Here is a 6,000-nt window from a genome sequence, read left to right as displayed (position 1 = left end):
GAAGAAGTTGGTATCCACAGTTTCTGAGATACAGAACCAAATCAAGATAGTGGCTCCTTTTTCTTATGACATTGTTACTGGATATTCTGGGTTTTTTGTTTGTTTGTTTGTTTGTTTGTTTGTTTAACTAATGTAATTGGGTGTGTGTGCAGAGCAGATTGTCTTTCGAAGAAACAGAACAAGTAAACACCCTCAATATTTGATTAGTCTAGCAGGCCAGACTTACACTTCATAATAAACCTGAAGAAACACTTGCCCTTTATTCAGCTCCAATTAGGGACCCGACTGGAAATGCCTTACAGATATTTTAAATTTTTAATCCTCAGAATAATCTTGTAAAGTCAGTATGTTATAATCCTCATTCTTTGAATGAGGAAATGAAAGATTAGAGACTTTAATATGCCTAGGTTCATCTTAATTTAAGAATCCATGGAGCCAGAATTAGAACCCCTGTGACTATAACTCCAAATTTCATATTTTTTATTGCCCTAATTTTCATAGTTTTCCATTTTGTGTCTGAGTGTTGGTCACATATAGTAGAGTTGAAGATGGAGGAGATGATGATGCCTAAAGAACAAAAACTTTGTGAACTTTGCTTTGGATCGTTCCTTTACTATCAGCTGAGAGAACCTGGGCTGCGTCTAATGGAAATCATTAGTAGATGTGTGTTTATTGCTGTTCTTTCTCTGGGTTTTTGAAGGTGCATTTTGGTGCAACTGGATTCATTCATTAATTCATTTATTCCTTATTTTGGTTAGGAAATTAGGTGCCAGTACTATGCAAAAGGATCTTTACTAGGAATTTTGAAAGTCACTGTGTCATTTAATACTGGATAACTGAGGCCCCAAGGGGAAAGTAGAAAGGAACAGCTACTTAAGAAGTTATGCCTAAGTCCAAATGAGGTTCCTTCCTGTTAGTCACTATCAAAAATAAATGAGGACAAAGAGATAGTGCCTTCTCAAGTAGGTGATTTAAAGGTTATCCTTTGTTGTGATTGCCTTTGTTTTCACTTCCTCTCTATTTGGGTATGTCCTGGCTTGTCTAAGACACCAGGTAAAGCAGAGCTTGAAGAATCTAAGCTTCTGGCCTCCGAAGAATGAAGAAATAAAAAGGCCAAAGGAACTATTTTCCTGTGTTTTTACATATTTGTGTTATTAAAATTTCAGAGTAGATATGTATTCATTTTACAACAAAGGGTGAAAACCTATTAAAATTACTTGATTTTAAAAAAGGATTAGTGGTAAGGAACTGCTCGTGTGGTCCAGCCTCCTGGACGAAGTCTGGCCCCTTACTGGTGGCATACACAGTGGAAAGAGTAAGATCTGCCTTCTTTCTTGTTAATCCAAATTCAGGCCTTTCTGAAAAGCTGCTAAGGCATAAGGCACAAGGTAACTTGGGGACATGACCACAGTCTTCTTGGCTATAAAATAACTCCAGTGAATGATGCTAGAAATACTAGGTCAGGAAAATTTATCCTTAAATTTTAAATTGTCCTTGGTATTAACTTTGGTGCCTAATAACAAATATTTCCTTTTTGGACATCTGGTCACTGATGTTAATGATTAGTTTTACTTTTTCATTAAAGAAGATTATTCCAGGTTAAAGTAAAATGACTTTTAAAAAGATTATTTTGTCTGGAGGAAAATTTTCATTAATCACAAGGAAACTACATTTGACATATTAGTATTCCTTCAACTTTGTGTCAACGGAAGTCATTAAGCAGTAGTGAAGATGATAGAGATGCTGTTGAGGCGACAATAAAGCCACGTAGACAATGAGGTGATGCTCCTGAAGTCATACTGAGAATGTGTTTTAAATGAGGTAACTGTGGTGTGTAAAAACATTTCTATTTTGGTACTTTTGGATTGAATAATCATCAAAGGATAATGATTCTGCAAAGGTCAGATAACATAAATGATGTTTGGATTTTGTCTAACCTAACCTATTTTATGTGTTGGGCTGAATGAAAAGGCTTCTTTGAATCTGTAAGGTATTTTCCAGACCCCATCTCCTGGTTTGAGGAAAAAGTTGTTGAATCATTCTCTGAAAATAAAGACTGATTGTTTAAACTAGGAAATGAGCAACATTGTAAATGTGTGCATATTGCCACCAAGTGGCAGGAAAAAAGCATTGTTTGTCACAGTTGCTAGATAGAGCTATGTAGGGGACATGCAGAAAATCAAGGCACATTGTTTTGTAGCATATTCTTTTATAGTGGCTCTTAAACTCTGGGAGCTGGCCACTTGTTGGTCAGACTTTTCACTGAGTATTTGGTACATACTGACCAACTGCCCAAATTTAAAAACTCAGTGATTCCATATGGCAGCATCAGGTGTATTTTAATTTTTCTTCTGTCAATTAGGTGACTTTTTTTTAATCCTTACTCCCTTTAATTTCCTTTTTCTTTTTTGTATAGTTTTTTATTGGAGTTCAATTTGCCAACATAGAGTGTAACACCCAGTACTAATCTCGCCTAGTGCCCCCTCAGTGCCCGTCACCCAGTCACCCCAACCCACCCCCCCGCCCACCTCTCCTTCCACTACCCCTTGTTTGTTTCTCAGAGTTAGGAGTCTCTTATAATCTCTCACCCTCTCGGATTTTTCCCACTCATTTTCTCTCCTTTCCCCTATAATCCCTTTTATTATTCTTTTATATTCCCCACATGAGTGAAACCATGTAATGTTTGTCCTTCTCCAGTTGACTTACTTCACTCAGCATAATACCTTCCAGTTCCATGTTGAAACAAATGGTGGATATTCATCATTTCTAGAGAGCCTTTCCTCTGATATCAGGAACACAACAGGGATGTCTACTCTCACCACTGCTTATTCAACATAGTACTAGAAGTCCTAGCCTCAGCAATCAGACAACAGAAAGAAATAAAAGGCATTCAAATTGGCAAAGAGGTCAAACTCTCCCTCTTCACAGATGACATGATACTGTACTTAGAAAACCCAAAAGAAAAAAAAAGAAAAGAAAAAAGAAAACCCAAAAGAAGGCAGCCCCGGTGGCCCAGCGGTTTAGCACCACCTTCAGCCCAGGGCGTGATCCTGAAGACCCAGGATCGAGTACCGCGTCGGGCTCCCTGCATGGAGTCTGCTTCTGCCTCTCTGCCTCTCTCTCTCTCTCTCTCTGTGATCTCATGAATAAATAAATAAAAATTTTTTTAAAAAAAAGAAAACCTGGAAGACTCCACCCCAAGATCGCTAGAACTCATACAGCAATTCGGCAGTGTGGCAGGATACAAAATCAATGCCCAGAAATCAGTGACATTTCTATACCCTAACAATGAGACTGAAGAAAGAGAAATTAAGGAGTCAGTCCCATTTACAGTTGCACCCAAAAGCATAAGGTACCTAGGAATAAACCTAACCTAAGAGGTAGAGGATCTCTACCCTAAAAACTACAGAACACTTCTGAAAGAAATTGAGGAAGACCCAAAGAGATAGAAAAATTTCCTTTCTTTTGTCTGTGTTCTTTTGCTGTGTGTATGCTTATCTTCTATTTAATGATGTTACTACTGAAGTCTTTGGAAATGCAAACCTGACTCATTAGCTGTTTCCTAGGGGGTGACAATATTGGGGTCTTTAAAATATGGTTTTCATCAACGCATTATATAGAAATAGTCTTGACATTTAGATTGTACTGGATTTGCTGTTTTCTTACATTGCGACTTTTTTTAATTGTTGTAGAGTTGACAAAAAACACAAGGCATTTGTGAAGTCTTTATTTTTCTTATTGGAAGGCGCTTTCAATATAGAATCTTGTCTGAGTTTTAAGTGATAAAGAATTCATTGGCAACCTAATTTTATACCTTGTTTATGCCATTTTATCACAATACTCTTGAGAAAGCCAGTACTACCCAATCTTCTACAGTTTTAACCCTCTTTATATTATTTTAGGTGTGAGATAAAAATATCTTTTATGATAACTTGTTGAGATTTGACTCCCATGTCTGGTACACTCTACTGAAGCACCACTCTGAATTTTATAGCTGGTATACCAGTTTACTAAGGAATTTTAATATCAGCGTTCAATATAAACAAAAAAACACTAATAGGAGGCAAGTTTCCTAAATTGATGCCTTCTCAACCTCCCAATAGTGTGCCAGCTAGGTATTTGAGTCTGTGCCATGGTAAGCATTGGGAGGCTCCCAGTGTGAGAGGCCAGAAAGATCCCTGCCGTAGACTTGAATTGAGCCAACTCCAGTACTAGCCCAGCTACTCCAGGCATCCCTCCAAACTTGGAGTGACCTGGAGCTGAGCCCACTACCTCGGCTGTGACCTCTGTATCCACAGCCACAGTGAGAGTATGTAGGCATGAAAGCTGCTCTGCTGCCTTTTTATTGCTTTAGATAAATATGAGAAGACTTCAGTGGCTTCTCTCCTCACTCAGCTTGACCCCCAGGGCCTACTTCATCTTCTTCTCCATTACCTAGGTTTCATCTTCTATTCTCAACTCCAGCCACACTGGTCTGTGTTTGTTTAGACACAGTCTGTTTTATTTAGTCCTTCCTACTGTAGAGCCTTTACACTTGATTTTCCCTCAACTGAAATACTCCTACCCCAGCTACCCATTGCTTTAGGATGTAACTCGGGCTTACCTTTTAAGGAAGCTTTCCCTGGCTACGTAGGTATTCTACATTTTAAGTACTCCTTATCTGCTTAATTTTTTCCCTCAGTACTTCTCACCAGCTAACAGAATATATAAGCTACCTTACTCATTTATGTTTTTTTTTTTTTTTTAATTGTGTGTCACTTCTATTAGAGTGTGAATTCCATCAGGACAGAAATTTTTGTCTTTTTTTTTTTTGACTCCTATATTCCCAGTGCCTCATACACTAGGGGTACAGACAAGGGGTGTAATAATTTGGTAAATTAATGAATATTACATAAACCCAGCTCACTTCTTATAAATTAATATAAATTACTCCTAAAGTAGTCTTTAGAGTTGAGTGAAAAGTAGTTGTTACATAGTTTTGATTCAGTTCAGTCAATATTGTAGTAGGTGCTAAGGGGGGAAACAAACAAAAAGTAGATACTAACTACCTTTAGGAAGGGCTGAGGCCAAATCCACCCTGGTGTTGTCAGTGTGTTACATACATACACACAAATAGGCACATGTACACATTTTGTCACTTAAGCCTGCGCGCTCTTGGCCTACAAAGTGTTAAAAAGCATAAATTAGTGGCTAAATTTTATAAGGAACTTCATATTAAATTTAATTTCAAGCATCTGTTGAACAATTGAAGGATGTGACCAACACTAGGTCCACATGCCAGTAGTTGAGCAAAGTGTGTGTTCACAGGCTTGCTATTATTGTGCCTCGTTATCATCAGAATCACACACCAATAGCTGCTTATCATTGCATTTAAGTTCTTCTTTTTCTTCTAGTAGGCTTAAAAGAAATACAAATTTTCCTTTACTCATAACTATACAGAAATTGGGAATTACCATCAGGACTGTGTGTTTTCAAGAAAAAGGAGGGAACCTACTTCTTCGTGTAATTAAAGGATATTCCTACTTATTTATTGTAGCCTGGTTCACCCACTAAATTACTTACCTGGCTACTATTTGAGTTTACTTAGCTCCTATTTGAGTAGGTATTTGGTTTTCAGACCCCTTGATGAGACATGGTGTAAACGTTTTAAAGTATGCACAAGCCAATATGTATAATTGAGCAAAAGCAAATTATACCCTGTGTAAGGACCGGATTGATGATCTGAGCTATAAAATAGGGGCTTGAGCTAGGCTTTGAAATAGATATTTTTTAATTGCTAGAGAGAAAATAGCAGTTGACTCTTGGACTACATGGGTTTAGTCTGCAGGGTCTACTTATGTGCATATTTTTTTCAATTAATACTATATATTACAAATGTATTTTTCTTAAGATTTTCTTAATAATATTTTCTTTTGTCTAGCTTTGTTGTGAGAATACAGCATATAATACATATAAGATACAAAGTATGTGTTGACTGTTTATGTTAATGGTAAGGCTTCC

The 6,000-nt window shown here is 37.2% G+C and overlaps 1 protein-coding gene across 7 annotated transcripts in view; it reads left to right on the top strand.

Annotated features, from left to right (window-relative positions):
* Positions 1-6,000, top strand: part of RBPJ (recombination signal binding protein for immunoglobulin kappa J region) — a 225,027-nt gene that overhangs the window by 198,408 nt on the left and 20,619 nt on the right. The window lies entirely within an intron of this gene.

The sequence above is a fragment of the Vulpes lagopus genome, chromosome 4 (assembly GCF_018345385.1).
Source record: "Vulpes lagopus strain Blue_001 chromosome 4, ASM1834538v1, whole genome shotgun sequence".
In the NCBI taxonomy this organism is placed as follows: Eukaryota; Metazoa; Chordata; class Mammalia; order Carnivora; family Canidae; genus Vulpes; species Vulpes lagopus.
Note: the sequence above shows the minus strand (reverse complement) of the source record. Positions and strands in the feature narration are given on the sequence as shown.